Source organism: Molothrus ater, chromosome 3 (genome assembly GCF_012460135.2).
Source record: "Molothrus ater isolate BHLD 08-10-18 breed brown headed cowbird chromosome 3, BPBGC_Mater_1.1, whole genome shotgun sequence".
In the NCBI taxonomy this organism is placed as follows: domain Eukaryota; kingdom Metazoa; phylum Chordata; class Aves; order Passeriformes; family Icteridae; genus Molothrus; species Molothrus ater.
The window spans coordinates 54,782,281-54,796,525 of NC_050480.2; the positions used below are offsets into that span (position 1 = coordinate 54,782,281).

Here is a 14,245-nt window from a genome sequence, read left to right on the forward strand (position 1 = left end):
GGTCTGCACCTAAACTGTGTCTCTAAGTGCCACATCTACATGCTTATTGAACCAGGAATAAGCTTCCAGGAATAGTGATTCCATCACTTCCTAAGTCTGCTCCAATTCTTGACCTCCCTTTCAGTGAAAAATTTTTTATTAAGATCCAATTTAAATCTCTCCTGGCACAACTTGAGACTGCTTCCTCTTGTCCTATCACTTTTTACATGGGAGAAGAGGCTGACCCTCACCTGGCTACCTTTCTTTAGAGAGTGGTAATTTTCCTCTGAGCTTCCTTTTCTCCAGACCATCTTTCTCAGTTTCACAACATGGGACTTGTTCTCTAAAATCTTGACCAGATCCATTGTCCTTCTCTGAACATGCTCCAGCACCTCGATGTCCTTCTTGTGGTGAGGGACCCAAAACTGAGCACAGGATTCAATGTGCAGCCTCACCAGTGCCAAGGAGAGGGAAATGATCACTGCCCTGGTGCTGCTGGCCACATTATCTCTAATGCAGGCCAGGATGCCATTGGCCTTATTGGCCACCCGGGCGCACTGCTGGTTCAGTCCAACATCCTTTTCTGCTCAGCAGCTTTCCAGCCATTCTGCTCCAAATCTGTAGCATTTTATATCTTCCAATTCTTCCAGCCATGTTGTATTATGGCCAAAAAGGATGCTCTTCATGAGTCATTTTAGATGAGTGACCTTTGTAATGTCCAAAATGATGGTACCACAGACAGCATAGAATGGCTGAAGTAGGAGGGATCTGGAGATTGTCCAGACCAAACATGGCACCAAACACAGCTGCCTGCAGCAGGTTGGTCACCTCTGTTGTATTCAACTGGGTGCATGGCTCTCTTGAGGAAATCCAGCTCTGCACACATAATCTCAAGCCAAAACTGAAATATTCATGGAGGAATAATTTGGCACCTCACCTTTCTCATATACTTGAGTTACCCTCTGATGAAATATTTTGCCTCTTTTAATTAAACAATTGCTTAAATTAATTAAACAATTGGCTTAAAACAATTTCCTTTTACAAGTCCTCTTTCTCATAGGGAAGTCCATTTATCCTATGAGAAATGGATGACAGGAAAAGCTGCAATTTCTCTACAGAAAAAAGGTGAATCCATACATTCTATTAAATACACTCAGTTATTCTCACTCATATGCAAATATTATTTGTGTCTGTGCTGAAGACTGCCCTGATTATTGCGAGAATCTGGTATTTTGATTCTGGGAATGAATTATTAGTGAAGATAATTTGTTTTTACCATGTGGCTGTTTGACTATGTATATGGATGGATTGAACTTCAAAGCCAGGTTATATTCTCTGTGCTGCTTGGTATGAATCCAATTTCAGTCAGAAAAGATAAGCAGTGAAGTCATTTAGTACCTTGTCACTCTCATGTCTGTTGCAGATGCAGTAATAATCCGTTACTTGTTGAGGAAAACATAAGAGAAATGATCTTTTTGTTTTGTAGGCAACTGATACCTGGCAATATGTGAATGCCTTGAACAACATTAATATGCAAGAAAAAATATTAAAAGAAGAATAAAGTGCAGGAAATATTTGCAATTCTGAAACTAATGGATATGCAAAATATTTAAAAGATCATACTGTTCAGAAACAAGAACCCCGTTCTTTCATTATCAAATTTTTACTCTCTTGACAGCTGCAGGAGTCAAGGCTGACAACACAGAGATGGTGTAACTCTTCAAAATGCATCTTACATGGTTCCACCTGGAGCATCCTCCTCTCAGTAACATCTGCTGCACTCCAAATGGATCCCCATGTGCAGAGTGTGCATCCACCTAGGAGAGCATGAGGCACTTGTGACTGGCAGCACTCCTGCAGGCTCAAACCCTGAAAATTACTTCACAAGATGGGTATGTGACAATTTCTGTACTTGCTATGTCATGTTTCTAAATACAAAAAAAACCCCAAAGTCAAAACCAAAACCAAATCAAACAAAACAAAACAAAAACCAAACAAAAACCTCAATACAAACCAAACCAAACTTAACAAAAAACCCCAAGCAATTAAACAAAAAAAACCCAAGCCCACAGGACCAGAAAGAGACAGAAATGGGGAAAAGATCTTATATATTTTTTTTTTTTAAACAAAATCTTACTTAATTTTTATAAAGCAGCAGATTATGTACTGAAATCCGAAGTGTTGGGTATTGAGAGCAGAAGAGTTAGTGGAGAGAGTAAGAAAGGTGAATCTGTCTTTTCTCCCTTAGTGGAAGCTCAGAGAAGTAAGAAAAGATGGAGAATTCCAGCAGATACTAATTTCTACCTCCAGAAAACGAAGTGAGAACCCTCAGCTCCCTGAAGATCCCTGAAGTCCTTCTTTGCTTCCAGAAGGAAAGCGTGCCATGCTGAGATAAGACATGTCCATCTCCCATCTGTACAAATATTGAGGCAGTAGAAAATGGAACTTTCTCCTCTTTTAGGGGAATTTAGACACAGAAAAGCCATGGTGGAATTAATCTCCCCCAGTTTTAACTAACTAATGGATATCTAGACTGAACTGGTTTTAAATGCCCTTGGTTTTTTTTTCTGAGTGATGAATAGAGAAGAGATGCTTTGCCCCAGTACAGAAATGTCATTACCCACAGAGCATAACTATATAATAAATCTGATTTTCAGTGATTTACCATCTTTTTACTTTGATTGTTTTGCTATCTTTCATGTAGGTTTCTTAAATTTTTCTTTGTTGTTAGGCATATTCTAAAAGGTACAAATGGTAGGATTAGGAAAAATACATACCATTTCAAAAACTCCGCAAAAATAAAAAATATTAGTTTAATTAAGCAATCTCAATGATGTTCATTGAGAAGGACTCTCATTCAAATCAATGGAAATGTATGTTCATAAACCTGTAAAAAAATCTATGAGATCTAATTATAGGGAGCTCAATTGCTTCTGGTAATAGCACTCTGAAAAAAAATTTCACAGCGTTTCCTATGACTGCAGGAATTGATTCAAAAATTCCATTACAACTTGCTAAAACAGAAAGGAAAGCTTTCAGTATTTCTTATATTAGGAGGCATTTGTAATTAGTGGCATGTTGTATTTCACGGACATAAAGTTTTCATAGCATTTTTTAGATATGTTCCTCTCTCTAAAAATAAAATATAGCTTTCTCTAAGTGAGTTACAACACGAAATATGTGTGCAATGTCTTATTTATCACCACATTTTTTATGTACAATTCATTATGTATTATTCACTGTAATGATTTTTTAAAATATTTATAGAACCTTTCTTTTGTGAAGACTTCATAGTTTCCAGAGCTACATTTTTCCATATGAAGTTTACCTGTTGCTTGTATGGATACAACTAATGATGATATTTTCAATAATAATGATGATAATGATGCTGTTGATGATGATATTAATACTAATAATCTGTGAAAAGTAAAACTTCCTGAAATCTTGTCAGTTTTAACCAGATGAATTATAGAACTTAATAGATCATATTACTTCATATAGAAACCTTATCCTTCTTGTATATTAAGGTCATCAAATTACTAGGGTAATATACAGTTTTCTCAAACATTAACTGGTGTAGCTAAAGTGGACCCAGTTGACCATGTAAAAGTTTTCTATTAGTCAACAACAAACATTTTATTTTGGAAGTACAAATACAAGATATCTCATGAAAGGTTAATACTGTTTTTTATGGAAAAAAAATTGTTATGGATTAATTACAGGACTAAGTCCTTACTCCTCTTTACCCCTCTGCCCTCTTCCCTATAAAGGAAAAAATATGTTTTGGTAGCAAGAAACAAATAGGTCAAAAGGGAGAGACTAACACAGGAGAAACAAATATTCGTGTAGGATTTTGTTTTCTTCATTGCTGAAAGATAGAAGTAATACTAAAGTTTGAAAATTTTACTTGATTTCTTTATTATTTTCTATTTAATTCTATATGCCATGCTAAATAGAATTTAAAATCTATTTTTTTAAGAAACAAGACATATCTGTAAGATTCCTGAATACATGCTCACACCCTTAGTTATCTAAATATTTACAGAAACATCCCTAAGATAATTTTTGACTTTATAAGTGGTTTTGAGTCTACTAATTTTGTTTTAATATGTTTTGAAGATCTCTGTTGTTAATTAAATACAATCAATTTAATCAAAGAGTTATTTTTGTGAGATGCTCTGTAAATCAGGCAGGTGATAGATGTAACCTGACTTTGGTTACACTTGTGAGAGTGTTGGCAAAATACATACAACTATATAAAGACACTCACAGTCCAGAGGTCCAGATTCAGTTTTATTCTCCTTCTTAGAGTAAATAGAAGAAAAAAGAATCTTGAAAGCAACCCACATCCTTTTAAGTTATTCAGAACTGACCAAAGGAGTTGTGCATTAAAATACCCGCTCTCTCTCAACAATAAAGGCAGCATGAAGTGAATAAATATCTGCACTGAAGATATTGAATTTGGAACATGATGAATTGTACTGTGCTTCAAATTATATTCTTGTAAGGGAAGGAGAGCAATTCAGCCCAAGCTGAGGAACTATTAAGGTGTGACAACTGGGTAGAGAAAAAGGAGTACAGAAGTTACTGAATTGTGCTATAATTATTAATAATTTTCTGTTAAATTTGATTTATTGATGTTCTTTGATGTATTGATATTTTTATCATCAAGAGACTTTTTCATCAAGGCATTTTCCCTACTGACTGGATGCTAATGGATGTTCATGACATTTGCAAAAGACCCCAAGTTGTGAGAAAGTCACTACCAAGACACTGACTGAATTCAAAGTCACCTTAGCAAATTCAAAAGTGGGCTGAAAAAACATAGGATATTCAAAAAGGACAAATGTGAAGTTCTACACTTAGGTAACAAAGCATACAACAACATGAACTGGAGAACAAGTTGGGCATCTCCTCTTCATAATTAGAGCTGTTGGTAACATGAATTAGATGATCAAGATGAAGCTAAAAAGGTGATGTTCTTTCACTACAAGCACATTTCTGCAATGTTTAAAAAAACCTCTTCTTTTATTTAGGGAAATAACCTCTCCACTTTATTGGGATGGGTTTATCTAGGTAGCATGCAGTCTGGAGCAGCTCTGGAAAGTCTTTCCAGGAAGGGCATAGACTGACTGAAGACAGTGTGGGAGAGATAAAAAGATCACAATCTGGAATATATGGCCTGTGAAGGCAGACTGAATGGACTCCCCGTTTAGGCACTTATTTATGGAACTTCACCTATCTCCCTTGAGTTTTTAGGACACCTGGTTTTGTGTGTTCCAGAGATGCTTCCTCTTTTAATAACAAGCTTCTCTCCTATGGAAATTTCCTGTTGAAGCAACTTTTATTTGTGTTTTTTTCTGCCATTTGCAGATTATTTTTGAGCAGAATTTCTAGTAAATAACATAAATGGGGGGTCCAGGTCTTGACAAACTCCATGTGATGGATAAACTGTGCTGGTGTTAACTTAATTTTCAGCACAAAATTTTGAGATTACTCTTAAATCAATGAATTTTCTCCAGACCTCATTAATTTCTCTTTAGAGGGAAACAGAAATCCTCCTTATGGCCAGCATGTTTCTGTGATTTGAAGACTCAAAAGTAAAAATCAACATGAAATATAGCTGGAAGTCTTTGAAAAGTGACAGAAAAATGATGAGGTGGTAAAGCATGTCAGCATGTACTAATATTCACTCCATAGGTCCTACTCTCTACTACCTCTACTATTTGCTTTTATGATGAAAAATATTTCAGTTGCCAAGTATCACATGCTCATAATCAGATGCCCTAAGTCATATTCCCTGCTGTTGGTGAACAACTAGGTTCTAACAGAAAAACAGAATGAGCAGTAGCAGTTGTTTTATTTTTACTCTACCCTATAAAATTGAAGTACTTCAGAGAATTTAGAAACAGGGGTAGTCAATATGATTCTGATTTTGAAAATTCACTATAGAATATGGGATATCTTTTGGTGAAAATTATTGTAAAAAACACTTTTTTGTTGTTTGTTTGGGGGTTTTATTTTGTTTTGGTTTTGATTTGGTTTGATTTGGTTTTACTGGCTCTAGACTGCAGGGGATAGATAATGACATGTTTCTACATATTTAAACAAGGACTTTTTTTCCTTAAATTATTTTATTTTTTTCATGAGTTGCAAGATTTTTTCTTAAGAGAAATTTAGGGAATTTTCAAAAAGCCAAAGAGAATGATTGAATCATATAATTTAAGAAATATTTTGTTAAAATCAGAAGGTAATGGTATATTATGCTGCTATAGTTTTATTTACAGCTATTGAAATCATAAAGTGCTTAAAGGGAAAACACAGTTAAGACAACAGCAATTAGATTGTTCCATATGGAAATGGATGCAGGGAATTTTGATTGGTTTGTGCTGGACAGCTTGCCTTCCAATAAACCATACTATCTATTTTCCTCTCAATTCTCCAGGTAATATGAAGAAAGTAAATTCCAGCACAATTCTGGTCCCTGCAACGTCTCTTTGGAAATGTAGCCCAATGAGGATATGGTAAGATTCTCTTTTTATGTCTGCCTCATTTTTCTGGAGAATCTTGAGTAGCTTTAAAGGGCATTCCTCAGCCTGAAAAGTCCTTTTCACCTATTCTCTTGGCTTTATAAATACTATCTCTCCCATTCTTATATGACGGGGCTCCGAACAATACTGCTGTCACTGGAGAGAATAAGAAATTCTGAGGTCTGGTGGCAGCTTTCTTTAAGAAGAAGAAAGCCATAGCATCTCACCATGGGAAGCATTTCTAGACTGGTGGGCACACTGATTCCCCAGAAAATCACCTTTAGATACCCAGCTGTATCTGGTTGGAGCTAGAAAAGGCATTTCACATTACACTGTGTCTTTCTCATAGCCCAATAACTACACAAGACAACACAGCCATACAAGTGACTCTTAGGTCAGGAGCTGATCTCTGAAGACTTTCCTGGTAAGGAATGAAATGAAGTGAAACACTGGCAGGACACATCCCTAGACAGCAGGGATGTTTCCTTCTGTTTTCACCACTTCACCTATTGCATGCTGAATATCTTTTGTCCTTTCACTCCTCTCTCATTCAAAAAACCTAGATTCTTGCTCAGTTTTGTATTTCCAGAAAAAAAAAAAGACTTGACACCCACAAATTGCTTCAATTTTTAAGCAACTTGCTTTCCACAGCATAGCAGCTACTTGGAAAGATGAATGGCATCACTCTGAATGTCCTCCCCTTCTTCCCCCATCTTTATATGCTGATGCCATATGGTGTGGGATATCCCTTTGGTCAGTTGAGGTCCTGGCTGTGTCCTCTCCCAGCTTCTTGGGCACCCCCAGCATGTTTTGGATTGGGGTGGAATGGGAAGCAAAAAAGGCCTTCATGTTTTAAGCGCTGCTCAGCAGCGCTTAAACATCCTTGTGTTATCAACACTGTTTTCAGCACAAAAATCCAACACAGCCTCATGCCAGCTACTATGAAGAAAATTTACTCTATCCTAGCCACAACCAGTGCAGACAAGTGAAAGAATAATTATATTATCACCTTTCTTTAGACACATTTAAAAATTTCCTCCTAAAACAAAAGACGTTGAGACTATTTTATGAAAGTAAAGGAAGCCAAATTAACCTAACCACAAACCATTTCAATGCTTCTATTTTCATGAATTTAGGCACATGATAGCTGTTATTTTAAGTTATTTCTATTTTAATGTGGCACATCATTCTCAGAGTTGACACTCTAGGGAAAAAAATCTCTAATATTCTAGTTTTTAAAAACCAAGCTATTTTATGCTTAACATTCATTGGTTTTAAAGCAATCTACAGGTGTTAAAAATTTCATTGAAAGGGAGTTAGTCACTACAGAATCTGTCTCTTATGGAAGCAGTAAAGAAGAAAAGTGGCAGTTAAGGGAGAAGAGGAACATTGAATTTGAATGTTTCATCAAGAAATACATACATAATTGTGCTGCATAAAATTCAGAGTAGATGCAGAATAACACTAATTTTCATGTCAGGTACTGTGGAAATCTCAGTGTGATTAATAATAGAGAGTGATAGAAAAGGAGAATAAAATTGCTTGGCAGCTTCATATGTAGGAAAGAGATTCTTTTTCATATATTATATTTTTTAAAATCTTAACTTTAGACACCATAAAAAAGAAATGGAGAAAGACTGATAATATAAGCAGTTGCCTCAATAAAAATAAGGTTCTTAAGAAAGAGCACCAAGTTTGAGTCATCTGAATGTCGAGCCTTTGTAAGCTACACTTTGCAGCAATTTTCACACCAGTAATTTTAACAATTGCACATTAGCATTTTGAAAGAATGGGAAATATAAATGAGACACGTACAATGTGATTGAGATGTCTGAAGGTGAGAAGCAGCAGTGTTCATTCTAGGATTAACCTCAGCAGGCAGTAAACTGCAGAAGACCTCTGCCTGATACTCTGCTTCTAGTGGCTCTTGTAGACCAGGTAATGTCTTTGTGCTCGCAGCTGTGCTGCCCCTGGACACCCTCTGCAGCAAACAAAGCAGGGCTCGCTCTTCCTCTGAGAGCTTTAGGGGAGGAGGCATGTCTGCAAGTCCTCTTCATTGCCTTACAGGCCACCCTTGGGTGGCCATTGGATGGCAGTGTCTCCCTTGACATGCCTTTGGATGGCACTGTCTCACCACCTTGCAGATGTTTTTGGGACTACGGACTGGCACACCTACCCAAAAGACAGTCCTTCAGTCTCCAACAGTAGCCTTTTCTGCACCAGAATATTTTAGAATATTGTTGTAATATTTTCCCCACTAATAATTAAGATCACAATTCAGGTTAATTTCTACTAAATTTGCCACTCTCACTTTCTTTTTGAGAATTAAGATCCAGCAGTCTTGGCATTCCTGCTAGGTTGGAGAGCACTTGGAAAGATCATCCCCAGGATGAGAAGGCAAGTCTAACTGTAGTATTTTTTGAGTTTTTCCTAATATAAGTGAATAACTTTGGGGGGGAAAATAGCAAAACAATGTGGTTCTTTGAAAATGATTATTGGAAAGAATCAGTTTTTTGAAGTAGAAAGTTATAATTTCCAAAACAAAGAGTTCTGTTTAAAATATGAAGGAGATCAGATAATAACTTTAATGATACCTTGTGAAAATAACATTTACTAATGTATTTCTTTTTCCTTGAGGACAAAGCACACTGACTAATTCTAAATATTGTTATAGTGTCATTCTTCTTCTGTACCTCTTATGTTTCTACACATCTATTTTCTTGCCATCTTATTTGTGGCATTCTCCTAGACCATCATGGTTCTTCCTGACATCCATATTAACTTGGTTTTCTGGGGACTTTTTTTTTTTGCTTTTGATGTCAGTGCTTAGAAATTGGATGAGTCAACTATAATATATGTTTTAACATTGCAAGGAAAAAATAAGACTGATATTTTGATATTTCATGAGCCACCCAAGATATGTTTCCAAATAATGTCCTTTTTGTTATACTGTGTGTAATCTTGTGTGTGAATTCCCAAGACTGCAGACTACACACACATAAATAAAGCACCTTCAAAGATTTCCTTCCCAGTTTCTTTTCTCCATTAAATCAATTTTATATCAAATGTTCTGTTCTTTAATATTTTCTGCCTGAACTCTCTTATGGAAAACTATGGTGTTAACTCAAAACAGAGGTTTGATTTCTGAACCATTTCAAGCCAGTTTTGGTTTGTTGGTCTCTTCAACAATTACAGACTGTTTCTTTTAGCTTTCTATACATTTTTTTTCTCCCAATGGTAGTTTGGAGCATGTTCCCTCTTGGGTTCCACAATGGATTGCACTGGATCTGGAGCTGCCTTCTCCTGGAAAGGCTTATCCCAGAAAGGAACAGCTATGAATTCCAACCATAGAATATCATGAACTTAAGCAACAAAAGTCAGAGGCAGAATTTCCAGCAGCCTCCTCAAGAATCTCAGCCTTTGTTACCCTTCAGTCTTATGCTACTGTATCAGTCTTGCTGCCATCAAGATTGTCAGTCCACAGAACAACCTTTCTGTTTATCCCTGCTGACTTTATGGAAATTTTCAATTCTTTAAATCTCCTATTTACCCAGGTGGGTAAATAAGTGGAAAAGAATTATTAACTCTAGGACATCCTAAATTTTCTTTAGAAATTTCTTTAAATTTCCTTTTTTTCTTATTTGACCACTCTAAGATATTCATCAAGCTTCTTCCAAACAGTTTGGGACGTCCCCTGTTGAGTGCTCACCTGCTTCAGGACATTTTGGAGACAATTGTTTTCTAAAAGACAAATATTCCAGATTGTGTAATTTTCTCCAAATATCTGGAGATACAAAGGCTTTTGTGTGTCTGACAGGGTTCTTCTAGACATTAATCATCATTCTAATCAGGTTGTCCAACACTTCCCAGCCCACAGACAGCTGTGGCAAATGTCATAGCTAGTGCCTAGGCAAATCCCTCCAAACCATTTTAATGCAACAGAAGTAATAAACTCTATTAGCATAGCTGGATCAGTCTACACTTAGAACTAATCAACTTAATTGTCATGCTAAGAGAATTAAACCCTTTAGATGAAAACAAATGCATCTGGGTTGGTAATTTGGGGAAAAAACCCTAACCTGTTAGGTAACAAATACATTAGGACAGAGTTGAATAAAGCTTGTAATAAACCCCAAAAGAATTAAAAGCAAATAAAAATTTTCTGAGTTGTTTAAAATGATAAATCAAATTTTCAAAGATATTAAAATTATCTTACTAATGTCATTTAAATGGCAAGAAAAGATGTTTTTTTCAAATTTATGAGTCCACAGCTCTGCATTTAAAACATAAGTGTTCAGTATCAAATGAGCAAATATTCAAATTCCATCTAAAGGCAGTACCCAGTGAATAGTCCCTGCAAATGAAACAATACCTGAGAGCTCAATTCTGAGGTATGTAGCATTCTTTCAAAGCCATCATTAGATTTTGGTACAGCCAAATGCAGTGATGTAAGCTGAGCAGTCCCAGAAGATGGGAAAGTGGATTTTTAAGTGAAGAACCTCTTCCTGGGGTTGTCCAGCAGATCACTAAGACAATGTAGCACTGTGTTTTGTGCTATCAGACAGGTCAAACTTTTACCCCAGCACATTCACATAGATCTTGGGAGGAAGTATTTTTAGACTGTCATACAGTCTACACAACTGCTGAATAAAAGAGAGGGACAGGAGGCTCAAGCACTGACTTGCTGATTGTTCAAGCTCTCTACACAGTTTGTGACCAGCTCCCACTGTCTTGGAGCACAGGCCTGAGTCAGAGCAAATACACAGCTATCCACTACCAAGACATAACGAAAACAGGCTCTTTCCATGCTCTTCCAACATCAGAATTTATACTCATTAATACCCAGATTCATCTACATGCCAAGCATCAATGAAACTCATGTCCCAGGTTCATCTTAGAAATCATGACAAGCTATTCACATTCTTTTGGAAGCTTTGAATTGACAAAACTGCTCTAAAAAAGACAGAGTTTTAGGCCTAGGTGGGTGATATGTAGAACCCATGGGAGGCTCAGTGCTGGTCAGTTTATGCCTCTTGGCTTCAAGGCCAAAGAGTGATCCCTGAGTCTATTTTATTTAGTAAAATAGATGCAGCCATGGTAATTTTGCTTCTTTTTCAAAAGTTTGCACATCTGATACCTTCTTCTGTTCAGAACCTCACTTGTAAAATTTTTAAAACCTCACTTTTTTTGCTCATCTTGCATAGAAGAGTGAATGTAAGGAAAAGCTACACGCCTGATAATCTTGCTGCACTAAAATAAGATGTTACAAATTCTGGTAAAATATTGCACTTGACAGCTTTGTGTTTCCATGCTTATTAAACTTTGTATTCAGAAGTCTATGAGAAAAACAACTCAGGTTTCTCATAGAAGAAAATGCTACTATGAGAAAAATTATCAGGTTTCTGGCAGTTCTGCCCCACCAATTCACCTGCCACACATCATCTGAAAGCTAAGAGACTTTTTAGGAGGATTTCAGGAAAATGGATATCAGGGAACAAACAACATGACAGCCATGGATAAGGACCACTGCAGAGTCCACAAATCCAGGAATACAATAGTCATATAGAAGAATAAAGAGAAAGTATGTTTTTAAACTGAACACTGGAAGGCATTAAAAATTTTGAAAGGTTTCCTTTTTCATTATAAACCACTAGAAAAGAAATTAAAAATATTTTGATGTAACATTCTTTCCCCCTAAATTTTGTATCATTCTCCTTCATTTGTAAAAGAAAGTTGAAAGTTGAAAAAGAAAGTGAAATGAGAGAAAAGTTAAAAGAGATAAATGAAGAAAATCAGGCAAATACCCTAAGAATAAAATTTAAGAATTGCTGCAGGAATTTCATGCTCTTTCCAAACTTTTCAGTTTAGATATGTCCTTTTATTTCCTTCTTCTGACCAATTCACAGCACCAATTCAGACCACAGGCTGGGAAAAAAAAAAAGCCTACTTGGTAATAGAGCAAAGATTTCAAAAATCCCATCTCTAAACCCAACTCAAGCACACACATCAGACAAGAGAAAGAAGAATTTATTTTGTTGCTCCTTACTAGCTAACTGAGTATACCACTTTTATCCTACTGAAAAGTTCTTCATGTCAGACACACCATCAGTAATACATCAACATATTAAGACTTCACTGACTAGGAGGCAAGAAGGTAAAATGAGGCTGCTAGAAAAAATATAAAGCTGAAGGAACAGCCATGGTGTGCTATTAACTCCAGTTTTCATCTCTTCAGGCAACGATATGCTTAATTACCCTGATGTCAGGAAACATTATTTTTCTCCTTTCCCTTTGCATTTCAAATCATCTATGTCTGGTACACTTCATTATTTCCTTTAGTTACAATTATAGTTTTTAAAACCTTGTTTGCATACCTTCCTCTTTGCTGACTTTAATAGTCTGAGACTTCATAAATTGAAGAGAAAGTGAAAAAGCATGTAGGTAATATATATGGATATATATGTCTAATGAAAGGGAAAGGACTATGATCACTTAAATAGGATTTAGTAAGACATGATTTAGATGGAACAAATGATACAAGAATGCACTGCATTCATTTTGAAGTATCAATCATCCAAACTCACTATGCCCTAATAGACAAGTCACACAGAATAAAATAACAAACATCAAATACAACTCTCCTCACATCAAAAATCATAGGCTGAATTAATATCAGGCTACTGCAGGAAGGACAAGAATCATCCAGCTGGCTCTTGAATTATACAAAGACACATTATTGCCTCATTATGACTGTGAAGTAATAACTGAGAAGAGCTAATTTTGAGTAACAATACATAAATATTCAAATTTCATTTGTATGTCCCTAAAATAGTGATGAGTAAGAAGTAGGAGAGATTGGACTCTATTAAAAATATTAAAACAAAGAAAATTTAAATTTACCTCTTGAAATTGTCTTGAAGTACATATCACAGTAGTGTTTTAGCTAAAATTCTGTGAAGAGAGAACAGAGAGAAACTACTCATGAACATCTGCTCAAGCAAAACAATCTTTATTCTAATATTCTTTAGAATTAAATTTATTCACACATTATGTCACAATTTTTGATCAGGAGACTCTCTCTTGTAAGAGAAAATGTCAGAAATGTTTGTTCTAGCCTCAGTTCGCATTGGTATTTGTATTTCTAGTCTTAATCTTTTCCCAATGTAGTGAAGCAGAGAGCAGAAATAACACAATGTAAATTAAGTTCCACACAGCATAAAGAACAAATTACTATGTACACATTTAAAAAGTGATCTGTGAGAGAGACACTCCAGGAATGAGTGCCAGGCTAAGCTCTGCAGGCACAAACCATACCTTGAATCAAGATGATAAACAAATGCATCACCAAAGCTTAATCACTAATTATTTGTGAGTGCAAAATGTGATTTTGTTTGTCAAGCTAACTGCTGTGAGTCATTCGCTTGCTCTGAGTGGAAGAACATGATCAAGACATTGATACTTAAGGCAGTATTTTCTGAAGTCTATGGAATTATGTCCCCAAAGTATGTGGGGAGTTGGTCCATGTGACACTTTGTTGCAATTTTACCATAATTTCTAAATTTCTGCCCTCAATTTGTGTAAATTGATTGAATCTTTAGGACTGTGTTGCAGCAGAAGGCAACACAGTTGTTTTTCTCATAGAAATTCAAACTTACCCAGAAAAAGAAAATCAAATCCATGCAAAAGTCATGGATCAAGCTATAGTCCAAAAGGCAGAAATCTATAAAGTGATCTGT

General features: G+C 35.9%; 1 long non-coding RNA gene across 1 annotated transcript in view; it reads left to right on the forward strand.

Annotated features, from left to right (window-relative positions):
- LOC118684894 (uncharacterized) overlaps window positions 1-6,498 on the forward strand; it is a 149,689-nt gene extending 143,191 nt beyond the window's left edge. The window contains exons 3-4 of the long non-coding RNA XR_004979903.2: window positions 1,658-1,871; window positions 6,425-6,498. This is a non-coding gene — a long non-coding RNA (uncharacterized LOC118684894). The remainder of the gene's footprint in view (window positions 1-1,657; window positions 1,872-6,424) is intronic.
- Window positions 6,499-14,245: the final 7,747 nt, after the last annotated feature.